The sequence below is a fragment of the Magallana gigas genome, chromosome 9 (assembly GCF_963853765.1).
Source record: "Magallana gigas chromosome 9, xbMagGiga1.1, whole genome shotgun sequence".
NCBI lineage: Eukaryota > Metazoa > Mollusca > Bivalvia > Ostreida > Ostreidae > Magallana > Magallana gigas.
The window spans coordinates 9,462,966-9,475,808 of record NC_088861.1 but is presented as its reverse complement, the minus strand read 5'-3'; the positions used below and the strand labels follow the sequence as shown (position 1 = coordinate 9,475,808).

General features: G+C 34.0%; 1 protein-coding gene and 1 long non-coding RNA gene across 4 annotated transcripts in view; one reads left to right on the top strand and one right to left on the bottom strand.

The window, feature by feature from the left end:
• The window catches only part of LOC136271839 (uncharacterized), a 28,796-nt gene extending 23,755 nt beyond the window's left edge, over positions 1-5,041 (top strand). For both annotated transcript variants that reach the window (XR_010709832.1, XR_010709833.1), the window contains 4 exons: positions 387-560; positions 2,498-2,610; positions 2,946-3,078; positions 4,740-5,041. This is a non-coding gene — a long non-coding RNA (uncharacterized lncRNA). The remainder of the gene's footprint in view (positions 1-386; positions 561-2,497; positions 2,611-2,945; positions 3,079-4,739) is intronic.
• Positions 1-12,843, bottom strand: part of LOC117692238 (putative leucine-rich repeat-containing protein DDB_G0290503) — a 1,014,555-nt gene that overhangs the window by 714,899 nt on the left and 286,813 nt on the right. The window lies entirely within an intron of this gene.

Sequence of the window (12,843 nt, the reverse complement as noted above, 5' to 3'; positions counted from 1 at the left end):
CAGTATTAAATTTGGACTCATTTGCTAGGAAAATTATTACTTGAGTGGAATTGTCACACTAAATTAAATGGAACTGTTATTTACGGTGCCGAGTCTGTTTGTCAACATGTGGGTATATCCCTTTAACTATTTTTAGAATGTGTGTAGGACAACAAAGTAGTGCCTTTAAGCAAAATTAGTTCCTATACTTTCAGAGTGTATTTACACACATTTATTGGGACATTTTAAATCAGAATGTGTGACACATGTAAGACAAGAGTATTTGCAATTTTAATAGCAAGTGTCAAAATTGAATTATTATTATCATTTGAAGGAAGGAATTGAAAATGTTTGATGTACACCCTTTCCCAAACTGTAAAATTCCCTACTTTTACTTTCATTTTCAGAGTTTTTCAATACACATGCATTTTGCCGGAAAATGAATCTGACTTCACACCACGAAATTTTAACAGGAAAAAGACAATTTGATGAGCTTTCATTCCAGAGGTCTCTCGTTGCTGAACGAAAATTCGGGCTGGAACATAAACATTACCGCCTATGGAAAATGGAGCTCCATGCTGGTAGGGCAAATTCGTTGTTTACTTGCAACTATGATGATAAACGTGTGTTTCTCTTCCGTACATCCTCTCATTTATGTGAACAAACTAAATTTCCAACAAGTTCAACAATTAAGTTTAATCATTTAGATAACAACTTCTATAGAAAAAAAAATCATCACTTGTTCATGTAAACCAAAAGTTTCTATCATTATTAGGAAATAAATATTATCATTATTTATAAAGAAGTTAACTATTTTTATTCAAGTAAATTGATGAAATGACCCTATAGGGCATTGATTTAGATGAAATTTAAAATTACTGATATGATTGTAGTGTTTTGGCAATTTTAAAATTGTTTGTAATATTGAATTTTCTTTTTTACATATTTTTACATAGTATGGTAATTATGGTAATGTTTTGAGAGTTTTTTAATTTTAACAAGCTCATCAAAGAAAATCATAGTCCTATGGGATCAATTTTCTGATATGGAGTTCCATTGTACCATAGGAGAAAGTGAGGAAAATTTGAAACAACTAATTGCATCTGTTTCAGGTGCTGGAGGAGGTTAAGGTTTTAAGCTCACTTGAGCTGAAAGCTCTAGTGAGCTTTTCTGATCACTTTTTTTCTGGCGTCCGTCTGTCTGTCTGTCCGTCCATCCGTCCGTCTGTCTGTAAACTTTTTACATTTTTGACTTCTTCTCCGAAACCACTTGGCCAGTTTTAACCAAACTAGCCACAAAGCATCATCATTGGGTGAAGGGGATTCAAGTTTGTTAAAATGTGGGGCCCTGCTCTCTTTCAATGGGAGATCATTAGGATTTAATGAAATGTTGTTGATATTTTTCAAAAATCTTCTTCTCAGAAACCATTTGGCCAGGAAAGCTGAAACTTGTGTGGAAGCATCCTCAGATAGTGTAGATTCAAGTTTGTTCAAGTCATTGCCCCTGGTGGTAAGGTGGGGCCACAATGGGAGGGGGGGGGGGGGTTGGAGTTTTACATACAATATATAGAATCAATCTTTAAAATACTTCTTCTCAGCAACCAATCAGCCAGGAAATGTGAAACTTGTGTGAAAGCTTCCTCATGTAGTGTAGATTTAAAGTTGTGAAAATCATGACCCTCAGGGGTAGGGTGAGGCCACAATGGAGGGTTGTACTTTTACATAAGAGTAAAGTGTAAATATTTAAAATTTTCTTCTCAAAAATCATTTATTTAAAATTTACATAGCATAGGATTATAAAAAATAGAAAAAATTTTAAAATATCTTTTTCTAAAAACCACTTGCTTAGAAAAGCTGTATCTTTACTGAAAGCAACCTCTGATAATGTTCAAAAATCTTTCAAATCAAAATCTTGAGGAGTAGGGTGGGGCCACATTGGAATTCCAATTTCTTCGGAAATTGGATTTCTGAAAGTAAGGAACGGGGTGGGTCAGATGAATTTGATCGTATGTGAACTGGTAGAGTTTTAATTATAAGATATTTTAAAATATATACTGTATTGACTATAATTTTGCAAAATTAATTAGCTGCTATATGGTAAACAGTACATGTTCACAAGTGGCTGTAAAGGTGTATTATACCTGTAATAGCTCTCTGGAAAATTTTAATCAACCAACTTCAATAAGTGCGTCTGTATTGAACCGACATTCAGGACGTCATAAAGATGTATTTTATCATTAGGAATACAAAAACTAATGAAAATAATTTTTATACCATATAGATTTTCTAGAATTATAATTTTTATAGAATAAAAGCAAAGGGGGACAACTCTTCAAGAAAAGGGAAAAGTCATTGATAAGGACACGTTCCACTGTTACATGTTGATACTTATATATGAAAATTATGTCCAAGTATACTAATTACCGTACTAAGTCCATACATATCTGTTATGATCCCAGATTCATTGAATCTGGGGCTATTATGGATCAAATACCTTAAATGAATGACAACTCTTGCAGGAAAGTGCACAAGGCCTCCAAATCCAAAATATGACTATGGAAGTTTTATTGCCCAGACATGTGATTGTCTAGAACCAATTGGATGATGCGTTATATAGAATATTCATATTGAGGTAAAATAATTTATGAAGGTATAATAATATATGATATTGTGTCAAACCACACATTAATATATGATATAATGATAAAGATTAAAAACTATGATTTTCATAGAATATGATGAGAGTGATCTCGTAAAGGTATTGCCCCATCTCAGTGAGTTCTATGTTTTGTACTGATGTTGATACAACCACTTTGGTCCCTATTTGCATTTCACGCGCAAAATCGTTGTTTATGCAAATTCTCCCCCTTAGCCAAGTTGGTTAGGGGGAGTTTCTCCCACATAGCAGCAGTGAAAGGTTAACAGGTATATATTTTGTAAACTTTCATCCTGTTTATTATATTTTAGAGCTGCCATGTCTTCTAAGAGAAACTCCATTCTTTGATGACTGATGGAAAAGCCTCATCACTTCCTTTGCTAAAGAACTTGTTATCTTAATCACTAGCCATTAATCAGTGACCACCGTTATCAAAGCTCCCAGGTACATTATGGAAGTCTCTTCTGGCACCATTTTTTTTTTTTGCAGTCCCTGACTTTGTCTTAGAATTGAAATTATTAACTTTTGCTATTTAATTCCTTTAGTAGACTTCTTGTTTTCGTAATTAATTCTATAAATTAATGTTGAATTGGTACTCAAGTTCAAACATTTCAGATTTAATTTAATTTAATTTTTTTTCTCAACATTTCACTGATTCAATTTTATTGGACATTAAATTATTTACTATACAGAAGATGAATTTTAAAAGACATTTTCTCCAGAGTTCAGCAATATTTTAAGAGTAGATCAGAATACTTTTTCATCCCTTAGAGCCAGAAGTAGATTTCTTACACTAGCATACTGTAAATTCCTAATTAAATGTGAGAAATTGATATCTGCATAAAATCGTGAGGAGCACATCTTGCGGAATTTCATTTTCATTTTTCGTATGAATGTAGATAATTAGAAATCAGGATACAAATTTGCTGTTTCATATTTCATATTCTAGTGTCTTAATAAAAAACAATTGAATCACAGAATTAAGTACTTGCATAAAATATGGAATCTACAGTATGACATTTATAAATAATTGATAAATATTTTCTGCAAATTTCATTTAATTTCATAAAATTTGAGTTGACTTCTTAAAGGTTTTTAGCAAGGAAATAGCCAATCAAAATAAACTTTGTTAATTACAGTTATTAGTCATTCCGTATATATGTATATAGTCACAATTTCTTTTTATATCTTACCTTCTGCTGAATTGTAAAGAAATCATTGGCTAACAGCAGTCACGTGGAGACCGTGTATATTCCATACACAGTCAGAACAAAATATATCTTCTCTTTGAGGATTATGACATCATTCTTAGAGTATTGTGACGTCAGGTTTTGTACCCAGATTGAAACTTGTAACTTTGTTATAAGACGCTTGATTTTCAGTGTTGAATTAATTTTATGTCATTAACACAAAGGCAGTCGGTACGATATAATCATTACATAGTCATGTAGTGACCGGGTATGGGATGATACCTGGTTAGTAAATTTGCCTCACCAGGTATGAAATTTACTAACCAGGTATTATCCCGTTCCCGGTCACTACATGACTATTAACTAATAATACCCCCGCTCGGAAGGAGAGGGGGTAAACTGTTTACCCTTGTGTGTCTATCTGTCCTTCTCTGTGTATGTCCATATTATTAACAATTTTTTTTATCGCAGATGCTTGAAATTTTAACACACCTTTTGCTTAGGCATGCCTTATGGTGGGATTCATTTTTGTACTAATGAGATGTCAACTTCCTGTTAAATGACACCTTTATTTATTTGTAGCCTTACATTTCAAACAAATAGTCATCAGAGATTTCTCAGCAACTATTCATCAGAGCTGCTTGAAATTTTATCACACTCTTTTTTTAGACATGCTATATGGTATGATTTGGGTTTTTTTTTACAAAACAAACATCAACCTCCTGTTAAAATGATGACTTTGCCTTTCATGTATTTTCACATTAGAGCCGGGTATCACTAGGGGTTATCACAGATATCTCGTTTCTTTTTATGGTATCTTATCTTAGTAGTATTGATTCTGGACTTATTTGCTAGGAAAACTATCACCTTAGTGGAATGATCACATTGAATTTAATGGAACTATTTTTTTTTTAGACACGCATAATGATACAACTTCCTGGATGGTGTTGAGTTTGTTTTTCAACCTGTGAAACCCATTTGTTTTTAGGGGTGGGTATGCTTATATTTAATTTTCTCTCTTAGAAACCAAGCAAGTCATTATTTTCCTGGTCTCAAGTTAGTCTCAAAGCATTTAACAGTAAATTCTATTTCATTTATAATACTCTGAGAGTTTAGTTAATGAACTAAGGCCACATAAAGTTGAAATAATGGTTCTCGGGTCAACTTTTCTAGAAATGGATGTGAGAGGGAAGCATTTTTTCCCTTTTTATTGTTGATGAAATAGATGAGGGAGGCTTTTTTTTATAATCATCGCCAATCTTGGGTTCCAGAAGCGTATGTTTTATAAAACTGTTAAAATACAGGTTTCGTTGATGCCACTTATTCGTTTCCATCACGATGTAGCTCATTTGTGGTCTTGCCTAAGTCTACAGAGACCGGAATACTTAGAGTATCCATCCTTTTTTAATGATTTCATATCTTTGTAAAGGTGTAAGAAATTATAACCCTCCAATTACCCTCCCTTCATTTTCATCGATGGGAAAATCACTCAACGAAACCGGGTCTAATTTGTTCTGTCCTAGCTTTTTTAATGAAACTTCTTATCTGAATTTCTACTACTTATACCTCATCTCAAAGTTTGTTAATTTTAAACATAAAATTCTATAGGATTTGAAATTTGATTTGGTTTGAAATGTGTCAATTTTACACATTTTTTTCAATTTTTTTTACTTTCTGCCCTAGGGAATTTTTTTCTGCTCCACATATAAAAGTTATCGCTACAAAGCATCAAATGGTCGAATAAAAAATACCTTTTTACCTCTTGGTTTGTTCCAGGGGTCTTATCAAAGTTTATATTTCATGCCCAGTTGATGAATACCAGTGATATAGCTGTAAAGTTGATCTCAGTGGACTATAGCAATTGACCAGTTCATATTAATAAATATAATGTTGCTCCCATATTGACAGTTTCAATATCCTGAGTACAGGTACATAGCTGTTGGGTTGCTCTCAGTGGAAAAAATAAATTGTGTCGGGTATGAATGAATCACTGTTTTGTTGCTCTTAGTATACCATAACATAATATGGTTTTCTTAGGTGAACATATGTTTAGCCTACTGTACTAAGGTGCAATGGTTATGTTCTTACCAGCAGGTTTATGAATAGGCAAGTTATCTTTATGTATAGATGTTGTGTTGCTCTCAGAAGACTACCAATTGCCTTAGGTACCACTATTGATGTTAAGTTTCTCTCAGTGACATTATCAATAGACAAAAAATACTAATGTGTAGCTGTTTTATTTCACTCAATAGACAGTATTCATAGGTCAGTGTACTGATTAATACCAGGTAAATAGGTGCTAAGTTGTTGGGTTGATCTCAGTGGAAAGTATGAATTGTGTCAGGTACGAATGTATGACTGTTTTGTTGTTCTTAGTAAACCGTACCAATAGCATTGGATATTTGGTATCAACTGCATCATCATTTGCCTTGAGTACTGTTATAAAACTGGATTGTACAACTGTTCAGTTGCTTTCAGTATAGCTACCAATTGGTTTGGTTCTTTAGAATAATGTTGTGTTGCTCTCAGTTGACCATATCGATGGCTTAGGGTTCTGATGTATTACTAATATGTTGCTCTCAAAGGACAATGTGAATCGTATTGTGTAACATATGTGTAACTTACGTGTTGCTCTGATTAGACGGTATCAATTGCCTGAGTTACTATTGTACAATTGGTAGCTTTTCCAATGACATTTGATCAAAAGGCTAGATTACTTATTGAAAACTGTTGTGTAAATCCTAGTGAACTGTATCATTGCCTAAGATGTTATTATGAAATGCCATGTTGGTCTCATTGGATGATAGGAATTTGTTCTTAGTGATTCACATCAATAGCCTAGTGTACTATTGTACAATTATTATGTTTCTCTCAGAGGACCTTATGAATAAGTTAGGGTATCATGCATAAGATAATATGGTTTTCTGAGGTGAACATATGTTTAGCCTACTGTACTAAGGTGCAATGGTTATGTTCTTACCAGAAGGTTTATGAATAGACAAGTTATATTAATGTATAGATGTTGTGTTACTCTCAGAAGACTACCAATTGCCTTAGTTACCACTATTGGTGTTAGGTTTCTCTCAGTGACATTATCAATAGACAAAAAATACTAATGTGTAGCTGTTTTATTTCACTCAATAGACAGTATTCATAGGTCAGTGTACTGAATAATACCAGGTAAATAGGTGCTAAGTTGTTGGGTTGCTCTCAGTGGAAAGTATGAATTGTGCCGGGTACTAATGTATGACTGTTTTGTTGTTCTTAGTAGACCGTACCAATAGCATTGGATATTTGGTATCAACTGCATCATCATATGCCTTGAGTACTGTTATGAAACTGGATTGTTCAACTGTTCAGTTGCTTTTAGTATAGCTACCAATTGGTTTGGTTCTTTAGAATAATGTTGTGTTGGTCTCAGTTGACCATATCGATGGCTTAGGGTTCTGATGTATTTCTAATATGTTGCTTTCAAAGGACATTGTGAATCGTATTGTGTAACATATGTGTAACTTACGTGTTGCTCTGATTAGACGGTATCAATTGCCTGAGTTACTATTGTACAATTGGTAGCTTTTCCAATGACATTTGATCAAAAGGCTAGATTACTTATTGAAAACTGTTGTGTTAATCCTAGTGAACTGTATCATTGCCTAAGATGTTATTATGAAATGCCATGTTGGTCTCATTGGATGATAGGAATTTGTTCTTAGTGATTCACATCAATAGCCTAGTGTACTATTGCACAATTATTATGTTTCTCTCAGAGGACCTTATGAATAAGCTAGGGTATCATGCATAAGATAATATTGTTTTCTTAGGTGAACATATGTTTAGCCTACTGTACTAAGATGCAATGGTTATGTTCTTACCAGAAGGTTTATGAATAGACAAGTTATATTAATGTATAGATGTTGTGTTGCTCTCAGAAGACTACCAATTGCCTTAGGTACCACTATTGATGTTAAGTTTCTCTCAGAGACATTATCAATAGACAAAAAATACTAATGTGTTTTATTTCACTCAATAGACCATATTCATAAGTCAGTGTACTGAATAATACCAGGTAAATAGGTGCAAAGTTGTTGGGTTGCTCTCAGTGGAAAGTTTGAATTGTGTCGGGTACGAATGTATGACTGTTTTGTTGTTCTTAATGGAGCGTACCATTAGCATTGGATACTTGGTATCAACAGCATCATCATTTGCCTTGAGTACTGTTATAAAACTGGATTGTACAACTGTTCAGTTGCTTTCAGTATAGCTACCAATTGGTTTGGTTCTTTAGAATAATGTTGTGTTGGTCTCAGTTGACCATATCGATGGCTTAGGGTTCTGATGTATTACTAATATATTGCTCTCAAAGGACAATGTGAATCGTATTGTGTAACATATGTGTAACTTACGTGTTGCTCTGATTAGACGGTATCAATTGCCTGAGTTACTGTTGTACAATTGGTAGCTCTTCCAATGACATTTGATCAAAAGGCTAGATTACTTATTGAAAACTGTTGTGTTAATCCTAGTGAACCGTATCATTGCCTAACATGTTATTATGAAATGCCATGTTGGTCTCATTGGATGATAGGAATTTGTTCTTAGTGATTCACATCAATAGCCTGGTATACTATTGTACAATTATTATGTTTCTCTCAGAGGACCTTATGAATAAGCTAGGGTATCATACATAAGATAATATGGTTTTCTTAGGTGAACATATGTTTAGCCTACTGTACTAAGGTGCAATGGTTATGTTCTTACCAGAAGGTTTATGAATAGACAAGTTATATTAATGTATAGATGTTGTGTTGCTCTCAGAAGACTACCAATTGCCTTAGGTACCACTATTGATGTTAAGTTTCTCTCAGTGACATTATCAATAGACAAAAAATACTAATGTGTAGCTGTTTTATTTCACTCAGTAGTCCGTATTCGTAGGTCAGTGTACTGATTAATACCAGGTAAATAGGTGCTTAGTTGTTGGGTTGCTCTCAGTGGAAAGTATGAATTGTGTCGGGTACTAATGTATGACTGTTTTGTTGTTTTTAGTAGACCGTACCAATAGCATTGGATACTTGGTATCAACTGCATCATCATTTGCCTTGAGTACTGTCATGAAACTGGATTGTACAACTGTTCAGTTGCTTTCAGTATAGCTACCAATTGGTTTGGTTCTTTAGAATAATGTTGTGTTGCTCTCAGTTGACCATATCGATGGCTTAGGGTTCTGATGTATTACTATTATGTTGCTCTCAAAGGACAGTGTGAATCGTATTGTGTAACATATGTGTATCTTACGTGTTGCTCTGATTAGACGGTATCAATTGCCTGAGTTACTATTGTACAATTGGTAGCTCTTCCAATGACATTTGATCAAAAGGCTAGATTACTTACTGAAAACTGTTGTGTAAATCCTAGTGAACTGTATCATTGCCTAAGATGTTATTATGAAATGCCATGTTGGTCTCATTGGATGATAGGAATTTGTTCTTAGTGATTCACATCAATAGCCTAGTGTACTATTGTACAATTATTATGTTTCTCTCAGAGGACATTATCAATAAGCTAGGGTATCATGCATAACATAATATGGTTTTGTTAGGTGAACATATGTTTAGCCTACTGTACTAGGTTGCAATGGTTATGTTCTTACCAGGAGGTTTATGAATAGACAAGTTATATTAATGTATAGATGTTGTGTTGCACTCAGAAGACTACCAATTGCCTTAGGTACCACTATTGATGTTAAGTTTCTCTCAGTGACATTATCAATAGACAGAAAATACTAATGTGTAGCTGTTTTATTTCACTCAATAGACAGTATTCATAGGTCAGTGTACTGATTAATACCAGGTAAATAGGTGCCAAGTTGTTGGGTTGCTCTCAGTGGAAAGTTTGAATTGTGTCGGGTACGAATGTATGACTGTTTTGTTGTTCTTAGAAGACCGTACTAATAGCATTGGATACTTGGTATCAACTGCATCATCATATGCCTTGAGTACTGTTATGAAACTGGATTGTACAACTGTTCAGTTGCTTTTAGTATAGCTACCAATTTTTTGGTTCTTTAGAATAATGTTGTGTTGGTCTCAGTTGACCATATCGATGGCTTAGGGTTCTGATGTATTACTATTATGTTGCTCTCAAAGGACAGTGTGAATCGTATTGTGTAACATATGTGTAACTTACGTGTTGCTCTGATTAGACGGTATCAATTGCCTGAGTTACTGTTGTACAATTGGTAGCTCTTCCAATGACATTTGATCAAAAGGCTAGATTACTTATTGAAAACTGTTGTGTAAATCCTAGTGAACTGTATCATTGCCTAAGATGTTATTATGAAATGCCATGTTGGTCTCATTGGATGATAGGAATTTGTTCTTAGTGATTCACATCAATAGCCTAGTGTACTATTGTACAATTATTATGTCTTTCTCAGAGGACATTATCAATAAGCTAGGGTATCATGCATAAGATAATATGGTTTTCTTAGGTGAACATATGTTTAGCCTACTGTACTAAGGTGCAATGGTTATGTTCTTACCAGGAGGTTTATGAATAGACAAGTTATATTAATGTATAGATGTTGTGTTACTCTCAGAAGACTACCAATTGCCTTAGGTACCACTATTGATGTTAAGTTTCTCTCAGTGACATTATCAATAGACAAAAAATACTAATGTGTAGCTGTTTTATTTCACTCAATAGACAGTATTCATAGGTCAGTGTACTGAATAATACCAGGTAAATAGGTGCTAAGTTGTTGGGTTGATCTCAGTGGAAAGTTTGAATTGTGTCGGGTACGAATGAATGACTGTTTTGTTGTTCTTAGTAGACCGTACCAATAGCATTGGATACTTGGTATCAACTGCATCATCATTTGCCTTGAGTACTGTTATGAAACTAGATTGTACAACTGTTCAGTTGCTTTTAGTATAGCTACCAATTGGTTTGGTTCTTTAGAATAATGTTGTGTTGGTCTCAGTTGACCATATCGATGGCTTAGGGTTCTGATGTATTACTATTATGTTGCTCTCAAAGGACTGTGTGAATCGTATTGTGTAACATGTGTAACTTACGTGTTGCTCTGATTAGACGGTATCAATTGACTGAGTTACTGTTGTACAATTGGTAGCTCTTTCAATGACATTTGATCAAAAAGCTAGATTACTTATTGAAAACTGTTGTGTAAATCCTAGTGAACTGTATCATTGCCTAAGATGTTATTATGAAATGTCATGTTGGTCTCATTGGATGATAGGAATTTGTTCTTAGTGATTCACATCAATAGCCTAGTGTACTATTGTACAATTATTATGTTTCTCTCAGAGGACATTATCAATAAGCTAGGGTATCGTGCATAAGATAATATGGTTTTCTTAGGTGAACATATGTTTAGCCTACTGTACTAAGGTGGAATGGTTATGTTCTTACCAGAAGGTTTATGAATAGGCAACCCTAGTTATATTAATGTATAGATGATGTGTTGCTCTCAGAAGACTACCAATTGCCTTAGGTACCACTATTGATGTTAAGTTTCTCTCAGAGACATTATCAATAGACAAAAAATACTAATGTGTAGCTGTTTTATTTCACTCAATAGACAGTATTCATAGGTCAGTGTACTGAATAATACCAGGTAAATAGGTGCTAAGTTGTTGGGTTGATCTCAGTGGAAAGTTTGAATTGTGTCGGGTACGAATGTATGACTGTTTTGTTGTTCTTAGTAGACCGTACCAATAGCATTGGATACTTGGTATTAACTGCATCATCATTTGCCTTGAGTACTGTTATGAAACTGTATTGTACAACTGTTCAGTTGCTTTTAGTATAGCTACCAATTGGTTTGGTTCTTTAGAATAATGTTGTGTTGGTCTCAGTTGACCATATCGATGGCTTAGGGTTCTGATGTATTACTATTATGTTGCTCTCAAAGGACTGTGTGAATCGTATTGTGTAACATATGTTTAACTTACGTGTTGCTCTGATTAGACGGTATCAATTGACTGAGTTACTGTTGTACAATTGGTAGCTCTTCCAATGACATTTGATCAAAAGGCTAGATTACTTATTGAAAACTGTTGTGTTAATCCTAGTGAACTGTATTATTGCCTAAGATGTTATTATGAAATGCCATGTTGGTCTCATTGGATGATAGGAATTTGTTCTTAGTGATTCACATCAATAGCCTAGTGTACTATTGTACAATTATTATGTTTCTCTCAGAGGACATTATCAATAAGCTAGGGTATCATGCATAAGATAATATGGTTTTCTTAGGTGAACATATGTTTAGCCTACTGTACTAAGGTGGAATGGTTATGTTCTTACCAGAAGGTTTATGAATAGGCAAGTTATATTGATGTATAGATGTTGTGTTGCTCTCAGAAGACTACCAATTGCCTTAGGTACCACTATTGATGTTAAGTTTCTCTCAGTGACATTATCAATAGACAAAAAATACTAATTTGTAGCTGTTTTATTTCACTCAATAGACAGTATTCATAGGTCAGTGTACTGAATAATACCAGGTAAATAGGTGCTAAGTTGTTGGGTTGATCTCAGTGGAAAGTTTGAATTGTGTCGTGTACGAATGTATGACTGTTTTGTTGTTCTTAGTAGACCGTACCAATAGCATTGGATACTTGGTATCAACTGCATCATCATTTGCCTTGAGTACTGTTATGAAACTGGATTGTACAACTGTTCAGTTGCTTTTAGTATAGCTACCAATTGGTTTGGTTCTTTAGAATAATGTTGTGTTGGTCTCAGTTGACCATATCGATGGCTTAGGGTTCTGATGTATTACTATTATGTTGCTCTCAAAGGACTGTGTGAATCGTATTGTGTAACATGTGTAACTTACGTGTTGCTCTGATTAGACGGTATCAATTGACTGAGTTACTGTTGTACAATTGGTAGCTCTTCCAATGACATTTGATCAAAAGGCTAGATTACTTATTGAAAACTGTTGTGTTAATCCTAGTGAACTGTATCATTGCCTAAGATGTTATTATGAAAT